Source organism: Crinia signifera, chromosome 5, assembly GCF_055691185.1.
Source record: "Crinia signifera chromosome 5, ASM5569118v1, whole genome shotgun sequence".
NCBI lineage: Eukaryota > Metazoa > Chordata > Amphibia > Anura > Myobatrachidae > Crinia > Crinia signifera.
The window spans coordinates 116,779,699-116,791,465 of NC_139221.1; the positions used below are offsets into that span (position 1 = coordinate 116,779,699).

The 11,767-nt window shown below is 44.1% G+C and overlaps 2 non-coding genes across 2 annotated transcripts; both read right to left on the reverse strand.

The window, feature by feature from the left end:
- Positions 1 to 2,035: 2,035 nt before the first annotated feature.
- On the reverse strand, positions 2,036 to 2,224 carry LOC146006047 (U2 spliceosomal RNA). Its single transcript, XR_014444092.1, has one exon. It is a non-coding gene; the product is annotated as a U2 spliceosomal RNA (small nuclear RNA).
- Positions 2,225 to 11,578: 9,354 nt separating this feature from the next.
- LOC146006061 (U2 spliceosomal RNA) lies at positions 11,579 to 11,767 on the reverse strand. Its single transcript, XR_014444103.1, has one exon. It is a non-coding gene; the product is annotated as a U2 spliceosomal RNA (small nuclear RNA).

The following is an 11,767-nucleotide window of genomic DNA, read 5'->3' on the forward strand; positions in this document are numbered from 1 at the left end:
AGTCCCCTGCCTCATGACCTGCCTGTCTGCAGTTTCTGCAGCATTTCCCTTTCGGACACTCCTCTCGTACATGTCCATACATTAGGCATAATCTACAATATCTCGGCTGTCCTGGGTAATACAGAAAGCCTCTGTATCCCCCCACTGAGAAATTTGATGGTGGGTGTGTTACCCCTCTGATTCCTCCTGAATCTGCCCTTAATTGAACCCAAAATTTATATTTTCCATTAAAAATCTCAAATGCATTTTTCTGCGGTATACCTCCTCCTCACAGAAACACAATATCTTGCAAGAAAAGATCTTACCAGATCCAGGGGTGTGTATGGGTTGTACACATGTACTATTACTGGTCGCTCATTAGTCAGGAAGAGAGGAATCACTTCTATTTCATCCATCACTGGTTTGGATTTGTACTCACGCAATATCTCATACACAGGCAGGCACAAATGGTCATCGTCCAAAGTCACATCATAAATCCCAGTAGTCGGAAAATCTTGAACACAGAATATATCCTCCATCTTCAAATTAGCTGCTCCAAACAAAATCTCCTTCATAACAAACGCCAAGCTGTTGCTGTCTTTCTTTTGTAAATCGACCTGAAGCCGGAAAGTATTTTGAATCCCAACCATGGTTGCACAGGATACAGGCACTACCTCGCCCTCTCGTTATCCTAGGGGCCCCCCAACAGGAAGGACCCCCGAATGCCTCCGGCTAGGACCAAGGCAGCAGATACTACACTTGATCGCTAGCCAAAAGGCCGAGAAGCGATAACCCGAATGGGGACCGAGCAAAGCACGGCACCCAAATTTTGGGGACACATAGTAGTGGAGATTAGCACCATGGACAGCACACAACTCTACAATAAGCGGCCCAAAGCTAGCTAGCTAGCTGCCTGCCTGCTTGGTTGGATGCATGCATGTATGCATGCTCGCATGATTGTTAGCTAGGTGGCCTAGGCCTACCAAAACTTGCACTCCTGCACACCACTGGACCTGCCTAGGAGACAAGCGGGCACACTGCAGCCTTTATTTCTTGGTAGCAGAGTTAGTCCGAATTTGCATATGCCCCGCCTCTGCTGTTAACACGAGCTCCGCCTCTGCTGTCGGCATGTGTGCACACCCATTAGCCTCCTGGCAGACAGCTTTTGTTTTGAGCTTTTTGCTGCGATTGTGATGTCACAATGGGTCGATTGTGACGTCACAATCGACCCATTGTGACGTCACAATCCACCCATTGTGACGTCACAATCGACCCATTGTGACGTCACAATCGACCCATTGTGACGTCACAATCGACCCATTGTGACGTCACAATCCACCCATTGTGACGTCACAATCGACCCATTGTGACGTCACAATCGACCCATTGTGACGTCACAATCGACCCATTGTGACGTCACAATCGACCCATTGTGACGTCACAAGCGGACCATTGTGACATCACTTCCTGTGCTAGCCTAGCAGCCTGGTTGAACATTGGTTTTTGGTGGTGGCGCGCAAAATCGTGGTCCAAAGTGCAAAGGTAAAACATTTTCAAAATCGGCTGGTTTTTAGATTCAAAAAATTATTTCCTTTTAAAATTGTGAAGGGGTCCAAAATTCCAAATGGTGTGATTAAGTAGGATTTTGCTTTAGTAAGTTAGCAGGTTAGTGAGGAAGTGTTCCCAGTTATTTTTGGAAGGTTGCTGCGGCCACTAAGCTATTTAATTTAGGCAGGCTTCAGCTTATTTAGGTAGGCCACACAGAATTTGGACATGGAGTGCCCCAAACCATGAAATCCGCTTGATACCTGGAAGTAAAAATAAGGGAGACAAGAAGTAGACAGCAAATGATACACTGTAGGACAGCTTTCCAAATCTTTATACACAACGGATCAAAATAGAAAATGCATGCATTTGCAAATAAAAGAGGTGCTGTAAAGCGCCAAAGCAATTGAAGAAGGGACACATATGACAATTGCAACAAAAAGAGAGCGTTACAGATGCAAAAAGGCACATTTGAAGGATAGCAATATTCTATTTTTGGATGACAGATTAGAAAAGGTGCACCGCTCCTGGAAGTTCTGCAATACCAGGTCAATGCATGGAGTGGACAGAGCAAGCTCTTCTTCCATCTCCCGGTTCTAAAAATCCATTTAATATATGGCCCCCAGATAGGGGGCATATCAGATATTAAACTGATAAGAACAGATTTTTTTTTTTAAACCATTCAGGTTTTAAAAACCGTCTATGCTCCGAAGAGCAATAAACACCTTGACTTCTTAAGACGTATTTCAAAAAACATCATTCATGGTTATCATATTTTTCTTTTCTTTTTTCCAATTCTTACAAGTTTTCCTTTTCCCTCATCCAAAAAATAAACAGCCAACCCTTATCAGGGTCTCTTTTTTTTTCCAAGCACAAATTAATACAAGATAACCCATCCCAGAAGAAAACTAAAAACTAAACACTATCCTTTCACCCACCTACTAAGCTGCACTTTAACTAAATATTTCCATTTCAATCTTTTCCAAATTCCCTCTGCATCACAATCATCCCCTTTTCTTTTGTCCCATTCATAACATACATACATTTTACACAAAATCATCATTAAACATTCATTCACCTCAATCTTTTCTCTCTTAAACACATACACATTCCTCACATCCCACAAACATTCCAACAAACCATTATTAGCCATAACACTCTCTCTTTTACTTTATCACTCGCACCCAATCCAAAACATGCTACCTTCCACATCACCTTTTGTACTCCAGTCAACTCTCTACACATACTCTCCATACCCTTCCATACTTTTTGTGCGTACCTACCCACATCATATGCATTATACTTTCATTCCCAATACATTCACTCCTCGGACACTCTTCCGTTCTCACCAGATCTCTTTTTTTCTGCACCATTTAAACCGGCAATATCCCATGTAACCTCATCCAAACAATATCTCTCTGCTTATTATTCATTCCATCTATACTCACATTTCTCCATACCACAGTACACTCCAATGATTTTAATCCTTCCACATTGCACATACTTTCCCTTTTTTTCAACAAACACATCACATTCTTTCTTTTCAACCAATCTTCCTTACTTACACTCAACAATTCCCACTTCCTTACAAAGATGCTAATCCTTTTATACTACATACATGTCTCATCCGCAACTGGTTCATTCAAATTTCTTTCATACCACTTTAAACGAACCAACATCCACCCAGCCATATACCTCAACATACATGCTGCCTTACTATCCTTATGTATCATACGAACCACACACGAAATTACATTTACATTCAAATACACTTCGACATTCGGAAAACACACACCTCCATTTTTCTTATCTCTCATAACCCATTCTCTCTTCAAACACTCCACTTTCCTATTCCAAAGAAACAAAAATAACATTCTATTAATTCTTTTCATACACAACACATTCGGCATAAACACGCATGCAACATACAATAACATAGGTAAAATAATAGCTTTCACAACTAACACTCTCCCAGTCATCGTCAAATGTCTCAATCTCCAAAAATTCAATCTTCCATTCACCTTTTTCTCCAACTCACGCCAACTTTCTTTCCCACGCATGTCTTTATCAAAAATAACACCTAACATTTTTATCCCACCCTCCACATACTCACTCCCCTCATCATCCACACCTCTAATCCCAAACACTTAAATTTTTGTCTTTTCCCAATTTAGTTTAAATGCAGAAGCTACACAAAATAATTCAATTAATAATTTGGCCCTACTAATAGCTCTCTTATTTTCCCCAACAATCACAACATCATCCATATAACTTACACTTTCACACTCCTTCAGTGGTGCAAGTATGGCGGTACGGGGTGGTACGGCGTACCAGTAAAACATATTGTGCCGGTACCCCGTACCGCCATAACAAATACCCCCTGAACTGCTTACTGCGCATGCGCGCATATGTAATTGTCGGGGGGCGTGGCCTCTGCCGCCCGGCCACAGTGTGGTAAGTAAAGCTGGGGGCGGGGCCTGCCGGGGATACGTCGCAGATAGGCACCGCGGGGTTGTTCGTCAGCTATAGCAGTTAATGAGAGAGTGACCCGGCTCAGCTGCCAGGAGTTCAGCTTCTGTGAAGCTGACTCCGCCCACCGGTCTCCGTGCTATCAGCCCTACCTGCCGTCTGCTGTTCAAAGTTCCTGCTCCTCTGCCTGCTCCGTGCTTTAGCCTTGCCTGGCCAGCCCTCTGCCTGCTGAGGCAGCCACACTGTCAGTGTGGTCTCTGTGCTTCAGCCCTGCCCAGCTCTGCAGTTTCACTTCCTGCTCCTCTGCCTGCTGAGGGACAGCCTCCCTCCACCACACTGCCCGGGGCCTGTTCCATGTTCTTCCCAGGAAGGATCCAAAAATATGGGTGAGTGTTGTGTACTGGGAGAGCAGATGTGTGTGTAATGTAATAGGGTTAGGGGGGGGGGGGTGTTTGCTGTGTATATTGTTTTATAGTGCTGTGTGTACTACTAGGTGTTATAGGGGGGGGGGTTGTGTTGTTTGGTGCTGTGTATACTAGGTGTAATATGCAGGGGCTGTGTATAATGTTGTTTGGTGCTATGTATACGATGTGTAATTTTGGGGCTGGGTATAATGTTGTTTGGTGCTATGTATACTATGTGTAATTTTGGGGCTGTGTATAATGTAGTATTGTGCTGTGTATACTAGCTGTAATATGCAGGGGCTGTGCATTATGTAGTATTGTGCTGTGTATACTAGGTGTAATATGCAGGGGCTGTGTATAATGTAGTATTGTGCTGTGTATACTAGGTGTAATATGCAGGGGCAGTGTATAATGTAGTATTGTGCTGTGTATACTAGGTGTAATATGCAGGGGCAGTGTATAATGTAGTATTGTGCTGTGTATACTAGGTGTAATATGCAGGGGCTGTGTATAATGTAGTATTGTGCTGTGTATACTAGGTGTAATATGCAGGGGCTGTGTATAATGTTGTTTGGTGCTATGTATACTATGTGTAATTTTGGGGCTGTGTATAATGTAGTATTGTGCTGTGTATACTAGCTGTAATATGCAGGGGCTGTGTATAATGTTGTTTGGTGCTATGTATATTAGGTGTAACGGCAACAAAAAAATACACTCCTATTTATTCAATGTTTCGGGGATGTGCTCCCCTTCATAATACCCCATTCACACCAGAAATGCAGGGACAAACCCGGGAATTCAGTTCACGGGACAAGCAGGGACATTCCCGGGTTTGAACCCATTCACACCAGAAATGTCCCTGCATTTTCTGGTGTGAGAAGGGGGCGGGAAGGAGTCCGGCAGGAGGTGGGGAGGAGGCGGGCAGTCGGTGGGATGGCGGCGGGATGGCGGCGGAGGTGGGGAGAATACTCACCCCGGTTGCTGGTCCTCCGTTTAGGCCAGGGATCCACACAGGCGGCGGCGCAAATGACGGGACAGGCTGCGGATGAAGATGACGCAGCTCTCCGGCGTCCTCACTGCCACCGGAGAGCTGCGTCATAATCATCCACCGGCTGTCCCGTCATTTGCGCCCGCCGCCTGCATTAATTCCCGTCGGACAGGACACAGAGGACATGGCGACCCGTGTAAGTATACCCTGTACCTTTCACACCAGCCAGGTCCCCGGGTTGAACCCGGGAACAACCCTGGTACCTAGCTGGGTTAAAATTTGCCTGGGATTTTGTCCCGGGAACCTTTCTCACCAGCGCTAGTACCGGGTTGTTCCCGGACTCAACCTGGGAATTTAGGCTGGTGTGAATGGGGTATTAGGGGACATACAAACACAGAATCCCACACCAATGCATATAGATTTGTTTTTGCATTAGACAAAGACAGATAGATTTTACCTGCCATTGCAGGATGCACACCTGAGTGGCAATAAAAAGGTGGCCCCTTGGGCAGAGCTTGATACTCCTGCAAATGTGCGCAGCATTCATCTAACACCTGCAATCTCCCTGAAACTGATTTTCAAAAGTAGACTCTCATTCCCTATTGTTGCCAGCTAACTTGAGGGGATGCTTTCCTCGCCTGTGGTCAGGGTGAGCATCTGCTAAGAGGTGGATTAGGAGAGTTAGAAGACCAATAGCTGCCAGTGGGAGTATTTGCTATTCTCATGGAAGAGGCTCGGCGGTGTGCTCTGGACGGACAGGGACTTTCCAGAAGAAAAGCCATAAAAGTGCCAGTTTTAGCAAAGGGGAGTCCTTGTGATTTCGGAGTAGTTCCCATGATCACATTAAGCAAGTGACATCATTATCTCAGCACCTTGGGTGTAAGTAACTGGGATAACATGTGTGCATTGCAGAACTCATTCGATGCAGTAACCACAAACTACACAGCTAATGACATGCAGTTATTTCCACTTGCTTTAGTTAATATGGATGTTGTGCAGTTTTCTTGCACCAGTTCGCTCCTTCTTTGCAGCTTTGCTAAACATACCGTAAAAAGACTGGGGGTATATGTGTGGCACTGTGGGGGCATATCTGGCATTGGGGGCATACTTCGCACTGTGGGGGCATATGTGTGGCACTGTGGGGGCATATCTGGCATTGGGGGCATACTTTGCACTGTGGGGGCATATGTGTGGCATTGTGGGGGCATATCTGGCACTGGGGGCATAACTAGCACTGTGGGGGCATATGTGTGGCACTGTGGGGCATATGTGTGGCACTGGGGGCATACCTAGCACTGTGGGGGCATATCTGGCACTGGGTGCATAAAGTTTTGTCATGTAGCCACTCCCCCTTGTGTCATATGACCACGCCCATTTTTTGGCGCGCGCCTTCGGCGCGCAGCACAGTACCACTAAGTCATTTTTTCTACTTGCACCACTGCACTCCTTCCATTACTACCCGGAACCATATAACCTCTCATCACCTTATCTTTCCTCAACATACATAACAGGGGCTCAATCGCACAAATAAAAATAATTGGGGATAAAGGACACCCTTGCCTCACTCCGGATCTAATATAAAAACTTTAACTCAGGAATCGATTCAACAATACTTTACTACTCACACCATCATACATACTTCTAATCTTTCTCACAAAATCAGCCGGAAAACCCATACATATCAATACTTTCATCAAAAAACCATGCGCCACTCTATCAAACGCCTTCTCAAAATCTAATGACATCACATACATACTTTTCTTTCGCCCCATACAATCACCTATCAAATCTCTCAGCAACATCAGGTTCTCATTTATTCTCCTTTCAGGCACTGCACACACTTGTTCCTCTTCAATCACCTGGTCAATCACACCTCTTATTCTATTAGCCACAATCTTCGCATACATCTTATAGTCAAGATTCAAAAGTGTAATCGGTCGCCAATTCCTTACATCCTTCCTTTCACCCTTTTTATATATTAACACAACCACTCCTTCTTTCATAGTGCAACTCATTCTTTCCTTCTCAAACATATATTGCATCACTCTCACAACATCCACCCCTATCACATCCCACATCATACTATAAAATTCTATCGGCAAACCATCCTTTCCTGGCGTTTTATTCCTACACATACTTTCCACCACATTCTTAACTTCTTCTTCTGTCACACCTTTACACAAACTATCATACTCATATTCATCCACCTTTTTCTCCATAGCACTCAATACATCACTCTCCATACTTACATCACACCTTTTTTCCTCATACAAACTGCCATAAAAACTTTCAACTTCCTTTCTCATTCTCTCCCCTCTCAATTCAACACCATTTCCATCCACAACCACATCCATATCCTTTCTACCACCACTCACCTTTTTAAAGAAAAACCGACTGCACTTCTCATCCTTCTCCATACATTCCACTTTCGCTCTATATACAATCTGCCGGCCCCTTTCTTTCATTCTATTTTTACATTCATTCCTCATCTCCATTATTTCATCCTTAACATCCATCCCACACTCCCGCATCCAATATAAATAATCCATTCTTTTTTCCATCCACACGTCTTTCTCTCTCCTCATTCTTTCCATTTTATATCCATATTTTCTAAAAAATCTCCCAATCTCACGTTTCACCCAATCCCACCATTCTAACAAACATACATCATTTTTCTTTTCATTCCTCCACTTTTCATAACACACCACAAATTCCTAACCTCTTCATTATCTAACAACTTTACATTCAACTTCCATATGCCTTTTCCATATCTTCCACTCTCCTCACATATCACCTTACACACTATGCAATCGTGATCCGAGAAAGGCACCCTCATTTGTACAAAACTTTCACTCTTAAACTCACTCGATACAAACACATAATCCAGACGTGACTCAATCATCCCTGTCAGCTCTGTATGTCACATTCGCACTCCCTCCACCACATTCTTTCCCCATATCCGTAAGTGAAAAATCTCCAATCATACCATGCAACATTCCACTCGTAACATCATTCTTTACCTCATTCATACCCCTCTTCATGCCTCTATCTAACACACAATTAAAATCCCCCACTATCACCACCGGTTTTTTCCTTAACAAATAATATTTTAAATTCTCAAACAGTGCTTTCCTTTTATTCTTATCTACGTGTGCATATACATTGATTAAATTGAACTTCCACCCTCTATAATCTATCTCAGCTAAGATACATCTCCCTCTCTCAATGATTGTATATGATTCTATTTTAATTACATTCCCTTTCACCAAAATCCCCACCCCATCATTTTTATTTTCGTTTGAACCACTCCACACACTATAACCCCATTTCCATTCAGAAGCTCTAGGGGCCTCTATTATGCCACATTCTTGAAGACATATTATCTCCCCTTCCAATTTTTCCACATACTCTAATACTGCTGCTCTTTTACTCAGAGCTTTGCAGCTCCTAACATTCATGGAAACTATCCCCACATTATTTTCCCCCCCACACTGCTTAGGAGATTTATTTTTTCCCTCCTTTAGCAATCATGTCAATAAGGAAAACAATCACGTCTTGTCTCCTTTCTCTGAGCCTCGCGACTCTGAGGTATAAGGTCCCATCTGCCTCTCCAACTCTCTGAAGAGGGAGTCATCATTGGATGCTTGTCTATGCGCCACCTCCTCAGGCCCACTTTCCTCCTGTCTGTACGGCACCCACTCCGTCCTTGGCTTCTTTGCTTTGCCTCCCGACTTCACATCTCTCAAATCTAGTGGTGTGTCCATATAGTCTGTGTCCGGACTATCCATTCTCCGAGCGGGAGGCTGCTCATCCACGTCCCCGCTAGTTACCGTGTCCATAGATTGCTCTGAGCTCACTGGACTTGTGTCCAGATTGTACGGGCTGAAATTAACCTCATCCTGCTCTTCACTCATTGGGGATTCAAACGGTGTGACCACTGGAGAAGGCGGGGATTCTCCATCCCTTTCCATGCGGTCTTCCGGTACTTGGCAGCTTGGAGGGGATCTATTATCACTTAATTCAGCCTTAACAGCCACTTGCTCCTCCATATGCACTTCTGCAGCTCTTCTTTCTTCCTCCTGCATTCTGTCCCACTCTTCTTTTGATTTTTTGATTTTTTCATATTTTTCTGCATTTTCTTCTGCATACTCTTCCGGATTTTTACCTTTCTTTTTCTCATACACATCCTTCATGCAGTCTTTTGCCACATGGCCCTGACCTCCACAGAGATCACATTTCTTGGGCACATGGCATTCATTAGCCTCATGCCCTGCTGTGCCACAATTTCTACAGGTTTTTTCACCTCTGCAGTCATCATTTTTATGTCCATACTTTTTACACCTTCGGCAAAACTCTGCCCTGGGTAAAAAAAAAAACCCACGGAAATCCCCAAAAGCAAACATAGCTGGTGGATGGCAAGTGTTGCCCCCCTCATCTGTTTTAAGCCTTATCCAGAATTTACACTTTCCATTAAAAATGCTGCAGATATTTTTTTACATCACACCACCTTTTACTGAGCTTGCATACTGTCTTAAGAAGGTAAAGATTTTCTCCAACTTTACAAAGGGGTCATATAAGTGTATTGTAAGGGGAATTTCCTCACTCAATTCAGGAATTAAAGTAACCCCCTGTAAAACAGGGTTCCCTTTCGCTTCTTCCTGCTTATACCTTGTCAGCACATCATGGTAGACTCCATTTTGTGCAAAAGTCACATCCAAAACACCCTCCTTTGTAACCTGTTGTATACAAAAAATTTCTCTTCTCTGTACCTTCATTAGACCCTCCAAGATTTCTTCTACCAAGTACCTTAAATGACCGTTCTGCACTTCTCTCCCGATCTGCACTCTGATGGTATTCTGCACGGACGACATCCTGAGATCCTCCTCTCGCCTGCTCCTTCCTCGGTCCAAAAAACGGTCCCTCCTCGACGTCCTGGGGGTCCCGCCGAAGGACCCCCAAACTCAAACCACCTGGCTACGCCGAGCTTTAAACTCGGATCGCAGCCAAAAGGCCGAGAAGCGATAACCCGAATAGGGACCGAGCAAAGCACGGCACCCAAATTTTGGGGACACATAGTAGTGGAGATCAGCACCATGGACACCACACAACTCTACAATAAGCGGCCCAAAGCTAGCTAGCTAGCTGCCTGCTTGGTTGGATGCATGCATGTATGCATGCTTGCATGATTGTTAGCTAGGTGGCCTAGGCCTACCAAAACTTGCACTCCTGCACACCCCTGGGCCTGCCTAGGAGACAAGCGGGCACACTGCAGCCTTTATTTCTTGGTAGCAGGGTAAGTCCGAATTTGCATATGCTCCGCCTCTGCTGTTAACACGAGCTCCACCTCTACTGTTGGCATTTGTGCACACCCATTAGCCTCCTGGCAGACAGCTTTTGTTTTGAGCTTTTTGCTGCGATTGTGATGTCACAATCGACCCATTGTGACATCACAAGCGGACCATTGTGACATCACAATCGGCCCATTGTGACATCACAAGCGGACCATTGTGACATCACAATCGACCCATTGTGACATCAAAAGCGGTCCATTGTGACATCACAAGCGGACCATTGTGACATCACTTCCTGTGCTAGCCTAGCATCCTGGATGAACATTGCTTTTTGGAGGTGGCGTGCATAATCGTGGTCCAAAGTGCAAGTGTAAAACAGTTTCAAAATCTCCTGTTTAAAAGCGGCTGGTTTTTAGATTCAAAAAATTGTTTCTGTTTAAAATTGTGAAGGGGTCCAAAATTCCAAATGGTGTGATTAAGTAGGATTTTGCTTTAGTAAGTTAGCAGGTTAGTGAGGAAGTGTTCCCAGTTATTTTTGGAAGGTCGCTGCGGCCACTAAGCTATTTAATTTAGGCAGGCTTCAGCTTATTTAGGTAGGCCACACATGCAGAATTTGGCCGTGGAGTACCCCAAACCATGAAATCAGTTTGATACCTGGAAGTAAAAATAAGGGAGACAAGAAGTAGACAGCAAATGATACACTGTAGGCCAGCTTTCCAAATATTTATACACAACGGTTCAAAATAGAAAATGCATGCATTTGCAAATAAAAGAGGTGCTGCAAAGCCCCAAAGCAATTGAAGAAGGGACACATATGACAATTGCAACAAAAAGAGAGCGTTACAGATGCAAAAAGGCACATTTGAAGGATAGCAATATACTATTTTTGGATGACAGATTAGGAAAGGTGCACCGGTCATGGAAGTACTGCAATACCAGGTCAATGCATGGAGTGGACAGAGCAAGCTCTTCTTCCATCTCCCGGTTCTAAAAATCCATTTAATATATGGCCCCCAGATAGGGGGCATATCAGATATTAAACGGATAAGAACAGATTTTTTTTTTTTTACCTTTTAACTTACAGAGACTAA